Genomic DNA, 21,168 nt, shown 5'->3' on the forward strand with positions numbered 1-21,168 from the left:
GTGATGCAAACCGTTAGCACACTGAGAAAAAAACTGCATGTGAACCACAGTGACTGTCACGTTCTACTACCTCAGTTGTCCCCCTACAACCCAATCTCCATTCCAGACCCCTGTTGTAGCAAAGCAAGCTGCCCCAGATGCCTGCTTAGTCCCTCACCTGACGCTCTCTAACCTCTTCCAGTGCAGCTTCTTCCTCCAACGCTACCGCAAGGGCAAGCTCCCAAAGGCGCCACTGCCCCCCATCTCGCAGACTAGCTATCTCTTCTAGTCTCTTCCTCACTGACCCTCTCCCCAGCCTGGCATCCTTGACCATCTTTTTAAAACTCCTGTCCCTGGCATTTGACAAGCTCCCACCTCTTGGATAGCCCCCTACTTGGAATCCTATCTCCCCCTTACCTGTTTTGACTTGTTTTACCACTCAAATGGAGGATTTCTCAAGGTTCTGGCTTCAGTTCCCCTGCCCCACTTTCCCCTCTCTGTTCATTCTTCCCCGGGGCAATCTCATCTGTTCCTGTGTTTCAACTGCCCTAGCTAGATACCTGGGTTCTCATCCAATTCTCCACCTCTTCCGAACCCATGATGCAGGCACTCAACACACCTGGTTTCTAGCTTCAAGGATTTCTTATAGGCATCTCCTTTCCATTAAGGATGATAATTATATTATTATTGATGTTATTAATAAAAGTAATGAAACAGCGAACATTATATGACAGGTACTGCTCTCCGTGCTTTGCGTGGATTATCTCATTTGATCATCACAGCCCTAGGAGGTAGTTATTAACCCCCACCTCATTAGTGAAGAGAGTGAGGATCAAGAAGTTAAGGAACTCACCCAAGATCACACAAATAGCAGGGTCTGAACCTAGGCCTCAGGATCCAAAGCTGGCTCATACCCATCAGGCTATACAGCCTCAGGTGCACTCTAGACCTGGACTTGTAACCACCAAGCTACACAGCCTCAGGTACTCTTAGGGCTGAGTGTAATTCATTCAAGAAATATTTACTGAACATCTACCACAGGCATGCCCTGATATTCAAGGATAAACAAGACACAGACCCTGCTGCATACAGGCGCTTTGACTCCAGTAGGAGAGACAGAGAATGAACAGGCAGTCCCATTTCCATGGTAAAAGTACTATTGTGGAGAAGTCTGGGGGCTGCAGGGGTACCTAGCCCTGTGAGTCTGAAAGACACAGGAGAAGGTGATGTTTCAGCTGAGGCCTGAGGGACAAGCAGGATAGAGCCAGCGAAGGAGTGGCAAATGCGTGAGGAGGTGAGAAAGGAGACTCATGTAAGGGCATGAAGGGCCTCCTGTGGTCTGACATGCAGAATTTTCACTTAGGATACCACAAGAATGCTGAGGCCAATCCCCACGACCGGAGACACAGGAGAAGTGGGTTTGAAAAGGAGTTCACTTTTAGATACGCTGAGTTGGAAGTGCCTGTGAGGTATCCAAGTGAAGCTGTCCAGAAGCCATGCATTGCTAGGAGTCTGGGGAATGCAAGCGCTCCAAGATCCATGAGCCAAATGGGAAGCCACACGTCAGCTTTATTAATGGCTGAGTGAGGGCCCGATGGCTTTCCACAGACAGGGCTTCCTGTGAACTGCGCTGAAGGATGAAACTTGGCCCCGAAGTCTCTACTTGCCTTCCACTCCAGAATCTATCCCTTGGACATATGTTCTGGTCCCCAAGTCTATGTGTCTAGCCTGCTGCAGGGACCACAGGTGTGCATCAAAACATCAGAGAGAGAAGTGACAGGCGCAGTCACCCCACCTTTCGCTTGGTCGGTTCTTCTCCATTATCAGGCAGACAGAGAGGAGTGTTCGCTCTAATGCGCTCTTTTCCTGGGGAAATGAATGAAAATATCTCCTCATGGAAATATTTAGGGCATGATAAACTGGCCCTCTTTTCCACATAAATGAGGGTTCTACACACAGCAAAAGAAGTAGAACATCTTCACAATTCTCTCCTTTTCCTCATAAGCATCTCTAAAAACACTAACAATGAGGTGAGGGGTTAGGAAGGATGAGGAAGCAGGTTGTGAGATGTGTCTAAAAACTTTTTCCATTTACAAATTTACCTTCCTGAAATTGTACCCAAGGGTCTGGGCTTTCTAGCTCTATGATTGTGGACAGCTCCACAGTGTTACGTCAGGCTGAATCTAACCATCAATCTCCTTAGGAAGAAATTCAAAGCCACCCCACCCCCTTATACTGGTCTAAGACTTATCCCAAATGTATCCACCCACTGAACACTCAGAGGCCTGAAATCTCATTAAGAACCTGGAATAAGGCAGAGCTTGTCAGAGCCAAAAACCATCCCAGGAGTGTTAAACGCTAGCAAGCAGCCACGTAAGATGCATCAATCGGTCTCAACCCACCTGAAACAAAAGAGAATGAAGAACACCAAAGACACAAGGTAATTATGAGCCCAAGAGACAGAAAGGGCCACATAAATCAGAGACTACATCAGCCTGAGACCAGAAGAACTCGATGGTGCTCAGCTACTATCAATGACTGCCCTGACAGGAAACACAATAGAGAATCCCTGATGGGGCAGGAGAACAGCGGGATGCAGACCTCAAACTCCTGTAAGAAAGACCAGACTTAATGGTCTGGCTGAGACTAGAAAGACCCCAGAGGTTATGGTCCCTGGACCCTCTGTTAGCCCAAGACTGGAACCATTCCCAAAGCCAACTCTTCAGAGAGGGATTGGACTGGACTATGGGACAGACAATGATACTGGTGAAGAGTGAGCTTCTTGGCTCAATTAGACACATGAGACTAAGTAGGCAGCTCCTGTCTGGAGGCAAGATGAGAAGGCAGAGGGGGACAGGAGCTGGCTGAATGGATGCAGGGAATACAGGGTGGAGAGGAGGAGCGTGCTGTCTCATTGGGGGAGAACAACTAGGAGCACGTAGCAAGGTGTGTATAAGTTTTTGTATGAGAGACTGACTTGATTTGCAAACTTTTACTTAAAGCTCAAATAAGAAAATAATTTAAAAAAAAAAATTGAAAAAAACAGTGCCAGGAAAAAAGATGGGGAAAGAAAACCAGCTTTGTGGTTTAAAAAAAAAAACCCTACAGATAAGATTTAGGTACAGGAAGTCCCTGTCAATGAACTTTCACTTTCCTTCACAAACAATAGTATGAGGCTTACATTAGGCCTAGTGGCTGGAAAGCAGAACAAATTAAGGAAGTTTATTTGCTATTTCTTCAGACAGAATTTTCTAAGTCACCAATTTGTCCTTGCTTTTTCCTCAGTATCTTCAAGAAAGGGAGTAAGAATTCTGCCATCATGACAATATGCCCTTGCCCCAATGTTTTGGGTGTCTGAACTGAAATCCAATGCCTGACCCTTGTGAACAAAACAAATACCTGAATTACAATGAATATTGCAAATGGTGGGCCTTTCCCCAGGGTTCCATGTGTAACAACACGTACCCAGACCAGATGTGACAGGCCAGAAAAATGTACTTTTATACCTTATATTTTTAATATTAATACTTCCCTATCCACAAATGGAGCCCTGGTGGCACAGTGGTTAAGAGCTTGGCTGCAAACCAAAAGGTTAGCAGTTCGAATTCACCAGCTGCTCCTCTGCCCTATAGGATCACTATGAGTTGGAATTGACTCGATGGCAATGGTTTTTTTTGTTTGTTTGTTTTTAATCCACAAATGGCAAGTATATTTTCATTCTAAGTTTGCAGTGAAGAGCCTAATAAATCACTTGGACTGGGAAGGTGCTGCCACTCAGGCTGTGGAGAACATTCTGGGCTTCTGCCCATTCCCACGGTTGACAGGACAATATGGCCCCTGCTCAGTTGGCTTCCCAGAAATGGACACAGGCCCAGGGAGGATAAGCACTTTGATTATCCACCAGAAGAAGGGTTCATTCATTTATTCAATTACACAGGTATTTCTTTTGTGCCTTTCCCTGGTGGTGCAGTGGTTAAGTGCTACGGCTACTAACCAAAGGGTTGGCCGTTCAAATCCGCCAGGTGCTCCCTGGAAACTCTATGGGGCAGTTCTACTCTGTCCAGGGTCGCTATGAGTCGGAATCGACTCAACGGCACTGGGTGGGTTATGATGTGTCAGGGGCCATGGTAGGTGCTTGGGAGATAAGTAGGAGAAAGCCAGATACTGTAGTGTCCCACCCAGATCCCCTTTATCTGGCTGGTACCTCCATCCCTCAACTGCTCTGAGTGTTGGCTATAAGGACTCATGGCTGCCTTCTTCTCTAGAGAACTGCCCTTGACTGATGGGAGTCCACCTCACAACAACCCCTCCCAGCAGCCCACAGACAATAACTGATTAATTAAGGAGGGTATAAAAGACCAGTCCTGTTGCCTCGAAGGGGGTAAATCTGGTTCAATTTATGTACCAGAGTCCTCCCCATGTGAATCAGCCCAAGGCCAGACTTTACCTGAGACCGCATCCTAGCTTGGTTCTTTCCCTTTCCCTACCTTGCTTCCCTCATCTTTTTCCAGATTTTTCCTGAAGAGCACTCCTTCTACAAATCCCTTCCCAAGAATCCCCATCTCAGGTTCTGCTTCTAAAGAACCTGACTTGAGACACTAGGCAAAGGGCCCCCAGAAGAGGGAGGTTAAAGCACACTAGTATGGTTGGAATTTGGTGTCTAGTAGGGTGGAGTAGGATGAGGGGTGGGAGAAGAATGGGAGAGATAAAGCCAGAAAAGTGCAGCAGAGTTGACTCATGCATGGTCTTATAGACTGTTGTCCCGGATGGTCTATTGGCAACTCAGCACCATCCCCCACCACTCTGGTCTTCCCTACACTGCAGAGGATGGAGGCCTGGGAACTACATTTATTGAATTTCTGTTGCCAATGAGAGTCATTCAAATGAAGTCAAGAAGGTGGGAGAAAACAAACAAAAGCCAGAGGCCACATTCTTGCTCCTCCTGGCAGTGGTGGACAGAAAAGCAAGAGTTATCTTGTGGGAGCAAGAGTTATCACCATGTTATCTTGTGGGAGCCTCAGGGCATTTCCCTGCAAATCACTACTTAGGTGCTGCAGGCAGTCTGATCCTTCTCAGCTCTTTCCTTCAGTTCTTGCAATGTCCTCACTTTCAGAAAGCGTGGAAAGTCTGAGAATGGTCGTCTTCCCTCATCTTTGCTCCTCTGGCCCTTAAATCATTTTTGTAAGTACCTAATTCCTTGATTTAAATCTCCTCCAGTGGGAAATATGCGGAATGATTTTTGTTTTCCTTACCAAACCTTGACTGATACACCCATGTTGAAGAATTTGGAGCTTATCCTAAGGGCCACAGGGGCCACTGAAGGATTTTAAGTAGGAAAATGATCTGAGTAGATCTCTATTTTAGAAAGATTATTCTGGATCCAGTGAATGAAGTGGATCGGAAGCAACCCATGCTGCAGGGAAGGGACCCCAATTAGAAGGCTGAAGAAGAAAACAAGACAATAAGTGATGGTCATTTAAGCCAGGCTGGTGGGAATGGAGATAGTCAGATTTGAGAACTATTTAGACTGGAGATCAGATACAATCTCAGTGATTGATGGAATGTGGTTAAGTGGAAGAATAGAACAATGACACATGGAACTCAGGTTTTTGATCTTGGACAGTGGGTAAATGGTTGAGAGGGTCAAAGAGTTTAAAACAAGAGGAAATTAATATGGCAGTGTAGAAGCTGAATAAAATTAGGCAGATTCATTATAAGGCTGTGCTAGAACAATCCATCTATACCTTATAGTAAAAAGCCACTGCCGTGGGGTCGATTCCGACTCATAGTGACCCTACAGGACAGAGTACAACTGTCCCTCAGAGTTTCCAAGGAACTCCTGGTGGATTCGAACTGCTTACCTTTTGGTTAGCAGCCGTAGCTCTTAACCACTATGCCACCAGGGTTTCCAAGGAGCAGCTGGTGAACTCAAACTGCTGACCTTTTGGTTAGCAGCTGTAGCCCTCAACCACTACGCCACTAGGCTCTCCTTATGGAAGCATCTCTCAAACAGGGGTTCAAGTAAATACCACTTACGTGAATTGCCTAGAACAGGGTCAACCAACTTTATCCGTAAAGAGCCAAAGAGCAAATATTTTAGGTTTTGTGGGCCATGTAGCCTCTGTTGCAATTATTCCACTCAGCCATAGTGTGAAAGCAGCCATAGCTAACACAATGAATGGGCATGGATGGCAGTGTTCTAATAAAATTTTACTTATAAAAACAGGCAGTGGTACAGGTACAACAGACACATAGACCAATGGAACAGAATTGAGAATCCCAATATAAATCCATCCACATATGAGCAGCTGATATTTGACAAAGGCCCAGTCTCAGTTAACTGCAGAAAAGATAGTCTTTTTAACAAACGGTACTGGCTTAAGTGGATATCCATTTGCAAAAAAATGAAACAGGACCCATACCTCACACAATGCACAAAAACTAACTCCAAATGGATCAAAGACCTAAACATAAAATCTAAAATGATAAAGATCACGAAAGAAAAAACAGGGACTATGTTAGAAGCGCTACTACATGGCATAAACAGAACACAAAACATTACTAAAAATGCTGAAGAGAAAGCAAGTAACTGGGAGCTCCTAAAAATCAAACACCTATGCTCATCTAAAGACTTCACCAAAAGAGTAAAAACACCACCTACAGATTGGGAAATAATTTTCAGCTACGACATCTCCGACCACCGCCTGATCTCTAAAATCTACATGATTCTGCTAAAACACAATCACAAAAAGATAAACAACCCAATTTAAAAATGGGCAAAGGATATGAACAGGCACTTCACTAAAGAAGACATTCAGGCAGATAACAGGTACATGAGGAAATGCTCTCGATCATTAGTCATTAGAGAAATGCACATTAGAGAAATGCAAATCAAAACTACAATGAGATTCAAAATCTCACTCCAACAAGGCTGGCACTAATCCAAAAAACACAAAATAATAAATGTTGGAGAGGCTGTGGAGAGACTGCAACACTTATACGCTGCAAGTGGGAATGTAAAATGGTACAACCACTTTGGAAAACGATTTGGTGCTTCCTTAAAAAGCTAGAAATAGAACTACCATACAATCCAGCAACCCCACTCTTTGGAATATATCCTAGAGAAATAAGAGCCGTCACATGAACAGATATATGCATACCCATGTTCACTGCAGCACTGTTTACAATAGCAAAAAGATGGAACCAACCAAGGTGCCCAACAACGGATGAATGGATAAATAATGGTACATTCACACAATGGAATGCTATGCATCGATAAAGAACAGTGATGAATCTGTGAAACATTTCATAACATGGAGGAACCTGGAAGGCATTATGCTGAGTGAAATTAGTTGCAAAAGGACAAATATTGTATAAGACCACTATTATAAGATCTTGAGAAATAGTTTAAACTAAGAACACACTCTTTTGTGGTTACGAGAGGGGGTAGGGAGGCTGGGTGGGAGAGGCGTATTTACTAAATAGATAGTAGACAAGAACTACTTTTGGTGAAGGGAAGGACAACACAACACAGTGGAGGTCAGCACAACTGGACTAAACCAAAGCAAAGCAGTTTCCTGAATAAACTGAATGCTTCGAAGGTCAGCAAAGCAGGGGTAGGGGTTTGGGGATCATGGTTTCAGGGGACATCTAAGTCAATTGGCATAATAAAATCTATTAAGAAAACATTCTGCATCCCACTTTGAAGAGTGGCGTCTGGGGTCTTAAATGCTAGCAAGCTGCTATCTAAGATGCATCAATAAGTCTCAACCCACCTGGATCAAAGGAGAATGAAGAACACCAAGAATACAAGGTAACAATGAGCCCAAGAGACAGAAAGGGCTACAGGAACCAGAGACTACATCATCCTGAGATCAGAAGAACTAGATGGTGCCCAGCCACAACCCATGACTGCCCTGACAGGGAACACAACAGAAAACCCCTGAGGGAGCAGGAGAACAGTGGGATGCAGACCCCAAATTCTCATAAAAAGACCAGACTTAATGGTCTGACTGAGACTAGAGGAATCCCGGTGGTCATGGTCCCCAAACCTTCTGTTGGCACAGGACAGGAACCATTCCCGAAGACAACTTATCAGACATGGAAGGGACTGGACAATGGGTTGGAGAGAGATGCTGATGAAGAGTGAGCTACTTGTATCAGGTGGACACTTGAGACTGTCTTGGCATCTCCTGTCTGGAGGGGAGATAAGAGGGTAGAGAGGGTTAGAAACTGGCAAAATTGTCACGAAAGGAGAGACTGGAAGGGCTGACTCATTAGGGGGAGAGTAAGTGGGAGTATGGAGTAAGGTATATATAAGCTTATATGTGACAGACTGACTTGATTTGTAAACATTCACTTAAAGCTCAACAAGAATTATTAAAAAAATAAAACAAAAACAGGCAGAAGGATGGATTTGGTCTGTGGGCCATAGTTCACTAACCCCTAGCCTAGAGGGAAAAACAGTCTACAGGTAAGTTTAGGAAATACTGCATAGTCCACCTCTCTCTTGGAGATTCACAGAGCATAGAACATGTTGCAGGCTCGGCAATCCTGTGGGGTAAAGGAACCCACTTGCCTTTGTTTAACCCAGAAGTTTCCAAACTTATTTGGCTTCAGTTCCTTATTCTCATGTAACTTCCATTAGCATCTAGCAGTACAAATGATCTGTGGACCGTATTTTGGGAAACACCGAGGAAAACCATTCCATTTCACTTGCATGCCAAACGCCATGTACCACACCCAATTCTCTGAGAGGAGCATTCTCCACAATCGTTGGCAGACCCAACTCCAGGGGACCTGCTGTGCCACGCCCCCGCCTTGCTTTGGCCAAGAGTATAGCAGTGGGGTGAGGATGGGGTTGCTGCCTGGCAAGAAGGCTTCCTCCCTTCTTCCCTGCAGCAGCAGCTGTTGCTGCCACTGCCAACTCCTTCTCTGAATGAATTTATTTACTGGGCTCCTTTAAAACCTCCTGGACACAAACACGATAAAAAGCATCCATTGTAATAGTTAAAAGAGATGAAAGCAACACTGATAAATTATGGATTTTTTTAAAGTAGCTTAAAACACCGGGTCTCAGGTTTCAGTCCCATGCCAGCAGACCAGCTTTACAAAGGTCTCACTGTGGCCATCTAAGTCCAGGTGCTAACCACACATCCCGCCTGGGCCACTGCAAACACCTCAGCGGGTCTTCTCCCAGCCTTCAGTTTCTTTCCCAGTCCAATCTACCCTGCGCACCACCAAGCAACTCATCTTGTAAAGCCCCATTTCATCAAAATGCTCTTTTTCTCCAAGTCCTTCAATGGGTCCTAAGGCCTATGGCACACAATGCAATCAATCCCTTAGCCAGTGAAAGGTCTTTATTATCTGGCTCCCATTTACCTCTCCATCATAACCGCATTCGTTTACCCATATGGAACTTGCTCCAGGCATATAAGTATTCCCTAAACCTTCAAACACACCAGAAGTTTCTTCCCAACTCAAATTCTGTTTGCTCTAGACCCTCTAGCTCAGTGGTTCTCAAATATATCTGCACAACAGATTCTCTGGGGCGATTTTATAAATTATAGAGTTCTAGACACTACCCCAGACTTCCCTAAACAGAATCTCCTGGGGCTGGGGCATTAGAAATTTGTAGTTTAACAAGCTCCCTGGGTGATTTTTCCGTAGCCAGCCCAAACCAACTGAGGATCATTTAGGGTCCAAACTCTTCATTCAAGAGATGGGAAAACCAAGCCTCCACTGCCCTTGTCGGGACTAGGCCACAGGTGCTCTAGGCTGCTTAATTGTTTTCACCTCCATTTATCATGGGGGAAAGAAGGGGTGTATAGAGTAGGTATTTAAAATTGGGAAACATTTTCATCAGTAAGGTTTTATTTAAAAGTCAAATTGCCCCCCTCCCCACAAAAGAGTCAAATCTCATTTTAAAGAATTAAGAAGTCTAACTGCAGAACTTTGCCAATGTATAAATAATTGGTGACCTTTTTAAAATTTATAATATTCATGCTACTGACAGATTAGAAAACAACTCAAGCTTTGTCAATCATACATATCTGGGTGAATCCCATGACTAGGAGTCATGGAGTCAGAGGCTGAATGTTACGCAGATGTGCACAACCCCCCGCTGCAGTCTCTAGGGGACCTCCAGCAGCCCGTTGGTATTCTACATTTCATTTGCTACCTAACTTTTACCTGACCACTGTCTCCACCAGGCAGAAGGCCATAGATCAAACCCAGGCCAAGGAGATGCAGAGCCAAGGGCCAGCAGTACAATGGCCACAGCAAGTCCATCACTCCAAAACCAGCCTCAGAGCAAGGGAGTCCATGCCAGCGCTTCAAACTGGTTCTTCCCAGTTCAATCATGGCCAAGGAAGCAACACCAGAACAGACCCAAATTTTTAAATTTTGGGTGAACCGGAATCATAACTGGAACAGGGAAAATTACGGGTCGAAGCCCTGCTAGAAACTTAATCTCCCTCTTAGAAAACAAGGACAGCGTATGCACTGCATAGCAACCAAATCTTTTGCCCCTCAGATTTTGTGCAGAGTTGGACACAGCAGTGCCCCGCTTAAAGATGGCAGCCGATCATACCACTTTGAATGTGTGTCACTTTCCTCAGTTCTAGCAATAATTCAATGTTATGCATCAGGGTCCTGAAAGGGCTCACTACACACACCTCTTCTAAATCTCCCGTTCCAGGGCTTCAACCAGTACATTTTCCTGTTCTAGATCACCCAAACTCTAAAAATTCGGATCTGTTCGTTTCGCGTCATCAGCCATGACTGAACTGGTTTGAAGCCCTGGTCCATGCAGCCTCAAAAAGTTCCAAAGGACTGAATTCTCGGCAAGACAAGTTACCAAAACCCATGACCCAAGATACCTGGGAGAGACAAGAAAACTGAACTGTAAGCACCTAGAGGGCAGGAGCTGGGTCTTGATTCACTTTAATTTTGCCAGTGCCTGAGCTGAACGCCAGCAAAGGGCAGGTCCTCTAATCAATGTGTGGAATGAGCCAATAATGAACCCACCACCATTGTGTGTTCCATTGGCTAAGAGGTCAAGCATTTCTCCCTCGGTAAACAGGGCCATGGAGTATAGCAGTTACACACCACAGACTTTAGAGTCAAATCTAGGCTTTGCACTTGCTCATTGTATAACCTGGGGCATGTGCTTCACCTTTCTGAGCCATAATTTCTTCTTGGGCATAATGGGGATAATCCGCCTAACTCACAGCATTATGAAGATTAAGTGAAATAATCTGTCTAGAGTGCTAAGCACAATTACACAGTAATTGCTCAATAATGGTAGCTACTATAATAATTTTTTTTTACTATAATAATTGGGATTAAATTTTGACTGGTTTCCAGGCATAGTTTCTGCTACTGCAAACAGCAGCCTATTCAACATTAGGGACTTTTTTTTCCTTTTTTTTTCCCCCTTGCCAGATAAAAACTTAAAATGAGAAAACGCTGATTCCAGTTTAGATTATAAGCAGGTCCCATAAATCAGGCTATCCACAATCCAAAATTGTGCCACTGGGGGGAAAAAATTGTGCCACTGGATATTATTTCTACCAATATTGGAGGAGAGAAAATATAAAAGCTCTTTCAGACCTGTAGATTTCATGGCTGCCCCAGCACAGACATCTCAGGCAGTTTGCACTGAACGTCTCTGGCACCTGATTCTCTGGTGGCCCCTACTGCGGGCCAATACAATGTTGGAGACGCCCAGGGAAACACTGACAGAGGAGTTCAGGGGCTATTTTGGTGGAAGTCGATAATCTGCAACTATAGTGAGCAAATAGTCCCTGGCTACAGTAGTCACATAGCATAACCCCCTGGGGATTCCTGGAATCCATTGGATTATGGACAATATCCATGAAACAGATTTACTGTTACAAGTAAAGGACTATGGGTGCTTTATCTTGGTCTAAAAAAACAAATATTTTCACCACGACCAAAGTTTTGTTCTTCTAGATCCTATTTCTAGTAATAGAATGGAGATGTGAGTCAAATCTAAGCCTACCATCTACTTATCACACTATCTAAAGCCATATTATAATACCATTTGCAGAGTCAACAACATGGACAACCTCACAGGTAAGGTGATTTATGGCAGCATTCTCCTACGTCTTATGTTCCCCACTGGACGAGGCTGAGGAAAGATGCCCTATGCACAAAGCCACTTGCCACGGAGTCCAGTCAAACTCATGGAGGCTCCGTGTGTGTCAAAGTAGAACTGTGCTCCACAGGGTTTTTAATGGCTGGTTTTACAGAAGTTGATCTCCAGGTCTTTCTTCTAAGGCACCTCTGGGTGGACTCAAACCTCCGACCTTTGGCTAGCAGCCAAGTGTGTTAGCCATTTGCACCACCCAGGGACTCCCTTTGCCAAACCAAACAGACTTTTACTCTAGGGCCCCACCGCCATCACAATTCAAAGGCATCTGGTTATGAGGTCTTTAGAAACTCTTTTTGCTGGTTCCCCATCCCTGACAACAGTAACAAAATTACATAAAATTTTCAAAGTGCCACAAAGTCCTCGCCTCACTCAATGTTTATTTATCATGCTTCCAATTCTGAATTCCCTTCCAGGTTCCAGCGCTCTGTATTGATGCTGGAGTGTCAGAATAACATCTTTTCTAACTACTGATAACTCCTACTTGGACCGTGATCAATGTCTTCTTTTGGGTTGACACAGCCCTTCCTGCACAAACCATGTCCATCAGAGGAATGTGGCTTTAAAAAAAAATTCAATTGGAAATGGCTGGCTAGAGAGGGAGCTATAAAACTTATGAAAGATTTCGGAACCAACTGTAAAATAAATCCAGTATTGGTGAAGATGTGGGACTGGAATTCAAACAGTGCTGACAGAATATAAATCAGCACAGCCACTCTGCAAAGCTGTTCGGCAGCATCTAATAAAGCTGAGCATATGCCCACCTGTCACCTAGAGCCTCCATTCCTAGGTGTATCCATATACTCGAGAGAAACAAAAACATGCCCATTAAAAACCGTGTACGCGAAGGTTCGCCGCAGTATTATTCACGATAGCCCAAATCTGAAAGCCATGCAAATGCCCAACAGCAGAATGCATCAACACTGATACATTTACACACGCAATGGAATATTATACAGCAATGACTTACGACTACACACAACAGTATGGATGAATCACACAAATACCAGACGAACAAAAGAAGCCAGACACAAGGGTGTGAGTACCTGGTGATTCCATTTATATAACGCACAGAACAGGCAACACTAGTCTCTGCTGTCAGAAGTCGTAATAGCGGTCACCCTAAGAAGAGGACTAGCGACCGGAAAAGGCCCGAGAAGCGGGAGGCTTCTGGGGTGCTAGGAATATTCTGCTTCTTGATTTGGCTACTGGTTACAAGAGTGCGTTCAGCTTGGGAAAAATTCATGGAGTTGCACACCCAATGTGTACTTTTCTGTGTATTTTGCTTCAATAAAGAGGAAAAGACATAAAGCCAGTAGCATCCGTTTCCTGTAATGGCCTTAAAGTGCCACCTAGTGGCACAGGCTAAATGTTTCACCTCTAAGCAACTTCGTAACTGTGGCCCCATTTCTAACAGCACACCCTGGGACTGGGCTGAAACAGCGCCCTGGAGAATCATTCACACGATAGGAAGACAGCTCTCACCGGGCACACAGATCCAGATGCAAAGACCTCAGAGGCCAGTAGAGCTGGCTACTACATAGCACGCTAGGCCAGTAAGCCCATCAGGCCCCTCTCCTCCCAGCTCCGCTTGCCAGCGGCCACGGTGGAAGTATCTGCAACACAGAGTCAGCAAATGCTACAAGCGAGGGCTTTTTCTCAGAGAGGAAGTTTACCAGCACACCCACTAGGTGATACCTACAGAACATGTTGAGAAAAGCAGACTGCTGAGGAGGGAGATGGGGAGAAAGAAATTCTTTCACCCTGCTTTCTTCACCCTTTACCTTTCTTCCTCACCTTCCAGATACACTCCTGGGGCAAGACCTTAGTCTGGTTTCTTCCAATTATGCTTGAGCAGCAGACTTCATGGCCCACCCACAGCAAGCCTTTGAAGCTGCTGGTTGAATAAAGGATATTTGCTCAAGGTTTTGCTAGTGAAGTCTGAAAGACACAGTGCCTTGGTCAGACAAAGGTCCTCAAGGAAAAACTACAAACCACAGGCCCTGGCATCATGATCCTTGAGTCAGGAGATGGTGGACCGAAAGGCCTAACCATGTTTCCATCAATTCTTTTCCTTCCCGCTTCTGTTACTGACATGATTTGGATTTGGCCTGCAGGCAGTCATTTGCTGGCCCCTGATGTAGGCAGAGGACCAGTCCCTGAAAGGTCCCAGTAGTGGGAAAGAAAGAGATTCTACTATGAGTGGTTTAGTAAGCCAGCTTAGCACACATTCTGGGCCTGGGATCATGAATTTTTAGCAATCCTGAGTCTGTCCTTCTGCATTTACCAACTAGACCCTGTCTGTTTCCCTGGGCCTGTAGACATAATAATCATAACAGCTCATTGTTGTTGAGGGCTGACTATGTGCCAGGCACTGTTCTAAGAGCTTTACAGATATTAACTCATTTAATCATAACAATAACCCTATGAAAGGTGACAATACCATTATCCCCATTTTACATATGATGAAACTGAGGCACAGAGAAACTAGGTAACTTGCACAAAGCCACACAGCCAAGAAGAGGCACAGATGGGATTTGAACTCCGAAGCCATACTCTTAACTACTCTGTCAGGTCACCTCCCTGAGCCCTATCCCTGGTTGTCTTCTACTGTCCTTTCCCATTAACAGCCGAGCACATCTGGGTACCTTCCCATAATGCCCTGCTTCCACACTGACTCCTCTCCTGATACACAGTAGTACTTCTTGTTTTCTGTTACGGTGTGATGGAGGTGGGGTGAGTAAAGAAGAGCAAAAGGATTCAATTGCTCAGGGACCTAGAAACAAATCACATCTGACCCCGTGAGGAAAAGCTGGGCTATCTCATTAGTTACAGCAAACATGGTGACCAGCTATTGCCTACAAATCTTGGCAATCACGTATGAGGAAATGGGTTTAATGAGATGCATGGAAAATGGCACAGTTATACATAAACACCACGAGAGACTATAGGATGGCTGGTGTTAGGCATGACTGCCTTCAGAGGAAAAGGAAGGACGAAAGAGCCACAGGGTAAAGATCGTATCATAACCTTTGTGCTCCCACAGTTTTCAGCAAAGTGTGGGCCTGTGGTAAGCACATTCCATTACCACCTGATGAATTACTAGATGAACTTATGGCATCTTCCAGAGGAATAGTGCTAGCAAAGCTTTATGCAATGCAATAATAATATCATAAGCACAACACAAACCAAACTCACTGCCATCAAGTCAATTCCAACTCATAGCAACCCTACAGGACAGAGTAGAACTGCCCCATAGGGTTTCCGAAAAGCACCTGGTAGATTCAAACTGCCAACCTTTTGGTCAGCAGCCAAGTTCTTAACCACTATGCCACCAGGGTTTCTAGCACAACATAAGGAGGGAGAAATCTAAGAAAACCAGTCACTAGCAGTGCAGTCAGGCTAATTTGTTAAGAGATTTCATAAAATAAAATGTATCGCTGACAGAGGTAATACAGTAACTCAGGTGTTAAGACAGAGGTTATGAAAATAATGCTGAGACGTGGTTTCCCAGCCTAGCAGAGGACAAAGAGCTGGGACTTCAAGGCTAGGATCACAGCTTGAACTCGTACCTGCCATGGGGAACCATGGGCAAGTTCCTGAAGTTCTCTGGCCTTTAGTTTACTTGTCTGCAAAATAAGTAAACTAAGGGCAAAAGAGCCTATGGCCCATGGTTATGAACATCAGGTGAGTAACATTGGTAAAGCGCTTAGAAGAGCACTCAGCACATAAACACTGGTTAAGCGCTTGCTAAATCAATAAAAGAAAAGAACAACTGCAGAGCCTCTACAGTTTGTGTACTTTTAAAATCAATGGTGAAATGCATAAATGATTATTTATTATGCAAAAGTTCTGCCCTTTTGCTCCCTCTGAGAAGGCAGAGTAAGAGATACACTTGGCCTTTACTAACAATTATGACAGCTGATTAACTGCTGTTGAGAAGCGCCTATGTGGCCACAACCCACAGACTAAACCGTGCAGGCTCTTCTGGACAAGGTGAATACAGGTCTGCACTAGGGAAGGCACTTTAAAAATAAGGATTTAGCTAAACGTAGGAAAGATTTCATATTGACAAAGTCGCTGATGGGCACAGAGACTGCAAATTATTATTAGCATTTGCATACCAGATCCACGGTTACTTTTTGTGATGTGTGGTGAATGATTTTCCTCTCTCTAAACCCTTACCATTAAATTTCTAGCTTGAGACAAGAAACCTTCCCAGCTCTCCTCTTCTACCACAGCTGGGCCCATCAGTGGCTGGCTGGGGCACTCCAAGCAACTCACCCCCCCTCTCTGAACCGCAACTTCCTCTTCTGTAAAATGATGCACAGTGACGGGTGTGATGGTGTGAGCTCTAAAGTGTGAAAATAAAAAGGCTTAGACACACACAGAAGCAAGAGAAATAGCCCCAGGGGCCCAATCACAAAGCAGTAAGCCAGGCTGAGGGCTCAGCAGCAGCCACAGGCAGCTGAGAGCTCCTGCGCAGTGGAATGATGGGGCTGAAACACCCTGCCCGCCCCACACAAAGCTGGGAACCAGTGGGAGGCTCACTCCTGGAGCCCGAGGCTAAGGTGGAGCTCCCCTACCTGTCAAGCTGCAAAAGCAGGATAAAGCCTGAGAAGGTGCTCAGGGCTGCCTACCAAAGAGAGGAACAGGACGCAGATATGACACTGCAGCTGGGTCCAGGGTTAAGGGGGGTCCCTGGGTGGTACAAATGATTAAGCACTGGACTACTAACCGAGAGGTAAGAGGTTCAAACCCACCCAGTGGCACCTCAGAAGCGAGGTCTGGCAATCTGCTTTGAAATAGTCACAGCCTTGGAAACCCAATGGAGCGGTCCTACTCTGCAACACATGGGGTTGTCATGAGTCTGAATCGACTCAACAGCTAACGACAACTTTGGCTAAGCCACTGTTATGGATTAAATTGTGTCCCCCAAAAATACATGTTGTAAATCCTAACCCCGATACCTGTGGTTGGAGACCTGGTGGCATAGTGGTTAAGAGCCTGGCTGCTAGCCACAAAGGTTGGCAGTTCAAATCCACCTGCCACTCCTTAGAAACCCTATGGGGCAGTTCTACTCTGTCCTATAGGGTCGTTATGAGTCAGAATCGACTCAAAGGCAACAGGTTTATATTCAGCTTGGGCACAGTCCTCTGGCTGGGGCACAGACTTTTCACGGTACTTTTTTTTTTTTGTCTGTATCTGTTGGTGGTTCCAGGTTGCAGGTTTCTCCAGGGCTCAGTCCAGGACATATGGGAGATACAAAGGAAACCCAGGGAGCTCACTGCAGTGCCATTCTTCAAGTCCTGAAGTCCCTAGGTGGTCCACTTTCTTTCAACATTTCAAAGTCCTCTTTCCATTATACAGTGTTCAGGGGTTTCAGTTGTACTTTGCGGAAAGGAGCAGGGGGAAATTAGTCTATGTTGTCTCGCCCCCTCAATTGTATTTTATGATGTTTCACTTATATTTGCAATACAATTTTTCTTGGGTTGATGAAAACGAAATAGAATCAGAGACCTTAGTGCTAGAAGGATCCATCTAGTCTCATCTCCACATTTTACAGAAGAGGCAATAGGTCCATGGGACTAATTATTTACTTCCCATAAAGCCACAGAGCTACACAGTAACAGAGCTAAGGGTAAGACCACAGATACACATATTCATATCACTACATTCTGCATAGAGTAAAACAGCTTTCAGTCTGTTCTTTCATTATCACAGCAGGTGAAGATAAATCCTTTGTCATTATCTTTATCCTTTAATCACGGAAATACTCGTTAGCACACTGTTATTTTCAGCTAATGCTCTGTAGGGTAGAACAGAGTTAATACTTTGGAAGAAAAAGAAGGTGGCATCTTAGGCGATATATGTTTGTCAATTTACCTCCGGATGATTACGGAGTTTCTAATACATGCATAAATAGAAAAAATACATCTTGATGTATATTAAATTTATATTTGGATGAGTAAAAACGAGGATATTGTATATACTTTCGAAAGCTCACAAATACACTTTAGGTACATAGACAGTAGATGAAAGTGATTCAGTGATTTACATATAAGGTCACCTGAATATATTATAGCAAAAGGTCTCATGATATTTCATGTATGCTCACTGAGTTTTGATAAAGAAAAAATGATACGAAATTTTCAAAGCAGTGGCACTTCTATATTTATATTGAAAGAACATTGCCTGCTATTTTCTTACACCTGTTTGAAAGTTGCTAATGAGCTAAAATTTCATCTTACTTCTTTAAAAATTGATTCAGTTTAAGTGGTAAAAATGAATGCATACCACGTCACCCACACAAGGATGGCTATTATCAGAAAAATGGAAGATTTCAAGTATTGCTGAGGATGTGGAAATTGGAACCTTCCTCCATTGGTGGTGGGATTGTAAAATGGTACAGGAGCTGTGGAAAACAGTTGGGCAGGTCCTCAAAAAGTCAAACATAGAATTACTGTACATGACCCACCAATTTCACTCCTAGGTATATACCCAAAATAATTTAAAAGCAGGGACTCGAACAGATACTTAAACACCGATGTTCATTGCAGCATTATTCAAAATAGCCAAAAGGCAAAAACAACCCAAGTGTCCATCAACAGACGACTGGATAAATAAAATGTGGTATATTTAATATTACTCAGTCATAAAGAGAAATGAAGACCTGATACCTGCCACAACATGTGTGAGGTGAGGGATGTCTAAAAGCTCCCCAGTGATTCTGAAGTACAGCCAGGGTTGAGAACCACTGGATTAGGGCAAGGTGAAGGACTGGTCAGAGAGAGGGTTGAGAATAGAGGGGACTCTGTGGAATGCTGGACCATGAGTTCTTAAAGGACACAGTGGAAGGGCTTCTCAACTTGGAGAGGGGTTGGAGGCCCAAGGTCAGATTGGGGAGTGTATGAGAGCGCAGATCACGGGGATGGCCTGAGAATCTCAAGCTTTTTTGGGATGCACAGAGATAAAAGTTTATTAATGGTTACCAGGGGTGGGGGAGGAGGAAAAGGGGTACTGAATTTCTGTTTAGAAGAATAAAAAACATTGAAAATAGATAGCGTTGATGCTTGCCCAACATGGTGAATGTCATTAATATTACTGAATTATACACATAAAGACGGTTAAAATGGCAAACATTATGTTGTCTATATTTTACCACAATAAATAACAACGGATTCAGTATGTATAATTTAAGAAACTTTACATTTAAAAAATAGACTCAATTAGGAATCAGTGAGTTTCTGTTTATGTTGATAGAAAATTTGGCAACTATTATGGTGACAGTTGCACAATACAACTAATGTGACTGATATCACTAAATTGTACATGTGAAAAACACTGACTTGGCAAATGTGCTATATATATCTTTAGAAAAATAAAATTTTTTTTAATTGATTAGATAACCCTGTGAGAGACACACATAATCACACTAATGCCCCCACCCCCCAAAAAACGGAGACAGTTCTGAAACTCTTAGTTTCTTCTAGAAGAATTTACTATTTTATATCATCAACTACATATTAACTTATGGAAAGAAAAATTGAAATGACAAAATGTTAATTAAAAGGGTAGGGCAGTAAGAAAAATGGACAGGGTGTTAAATTTTTCCTTCCAAATAAAATGAGGGCCGTATTTTATTTTTAAAAAATTGTGTTTAAGAAATTTTACTTGGAAATAGAGCAGCATGCTCTGTTGAGTGGGGTCTAGCCTAAGGGACCAGATTCTCGCCAGAGGACAGGGTGGGATGAGAAGTCAGCTGAGTGGACCATGGGTGGTAGAGTCTCCTTTCAAGGCTGGCTGTGTTCATGGCTAGTCTTTCAAAATGGTACTCAGAGGATCTACAGCACAAAGTGACCAGTCCTTCCAGCAGGACATTTCATCATGCCCTGTGACCCTGCTGACATCAGTCATCCCAAAAAAGCTGGAGATTCCCAGGCCATCCCTGTGATCTGTGCTCTCAGCCCCATAAGGGCTGGGTACACTCCCCAATCTGACCTTGGGCCTCCAACCCCTCTCCAAGTTGAGAAGCCCTTCCACTGTGTCCTTTGAGAATTCATGGTCCAGCATCTACAGAGTCCCCTCTATTTTGAACCCCTTCTCTGACCAGTCCTTCACCTTGCCCAAATCCAGTGGTTCTCAACTCTTGCTGCACTTCAAAATCACTGGAGCTTTTAGACATCCCTCACCTCACACAACAATCTCTGGGGGTGGGACCCAGGCATCAGAATTTTTCAAGCTCTCCCAGACGGTTCCACTGTGAAGCCAAACTTGAGAACCCCCGGTCTAACTGCTCCGGTAATGCCCCTGTGGCCCTGCTGGGACTAGAGGTAAGGAGGGGGCGTGCTTCTCATTGTCACCTCCAGAACACAAAACATCTCTTCCCTAAACTCTCTCAGCTCGCCAAATCTCTGCAGTGCCTCAGACACACTGGGCTCTCTTTCATGCCTGTTTCTGTGCATTTGGTTTTCCCTCTCTGCTCAAGCACTGAATCTCTCAGCCATCTGAACAGAAAAGTTCTCTTGCTTCTTTGAAGTTCATTTCCATTTTCATTCCTCTGTCTCGCTAAGCTTAGAGATATAAAGAACTTTTTTTCTTCTGTAGTACCTTGAGAAAATTTAACAGTATAAACAGGTAAATTCTGAGCACATTAGTCTCCTGAGAGCCCCAATTCATCAAATGTAGTGCTAACATAAAACTTTGTACCCCCCAAAAATGTTTTCCTTAAAGATAATTACAATGAAGCTCAGCTCCATCACAAATTGCCATAAGAAAGTTGGCATGAAATCAGTCGTATTAAAGGGATTTAGCTATTGAGGTACCAAATAGGTCTTTCACAGGGAACTGATCTACAGAACAAGTACAAACTGTAGACAGCACTTTATTTCACTTATATGCACACAAACAGTGAGCTAATTAACACTCACTGTTGCACTACTCCATATGAAATCGTTTACGCTAATTGTTTTTTTTTTTTTTTGTCATTTATGCTATGAATCTGTCCTTTTAAA

General features: G+C 44.0%; 1 protein-coding gene across 5 annotated transcripts in view; it reads right to left on the reverse strand.

The window, feature by feature from the left end:
• Positions 1 to 21,168, reverse strand: part of REPS2 (RALBP1 associated Eps domain containing 2) — a 220,696-nt gene that overhangs the window by 18,169 nt on the left and 181,359 nt on the right. The gene's annotated exons all lie outside the window — the stretch shown is intronic.

This window comes from Elephas maximus, chromosome X, assembly GCF_024166365.1.
Source record: "Elephas maximus indicus isolate mEleMax1 chromosome X, mEleMax1 primary haplotype, whole genome shotgun sequence".
In the NCBI taxonomy this organism is placed as follows: domain Eukaryota; kingdom Metazoa; phylum Chordata; class Mammalia; order Proboscidea; family Elephantidae; genus Elephas; species Elephas maximus.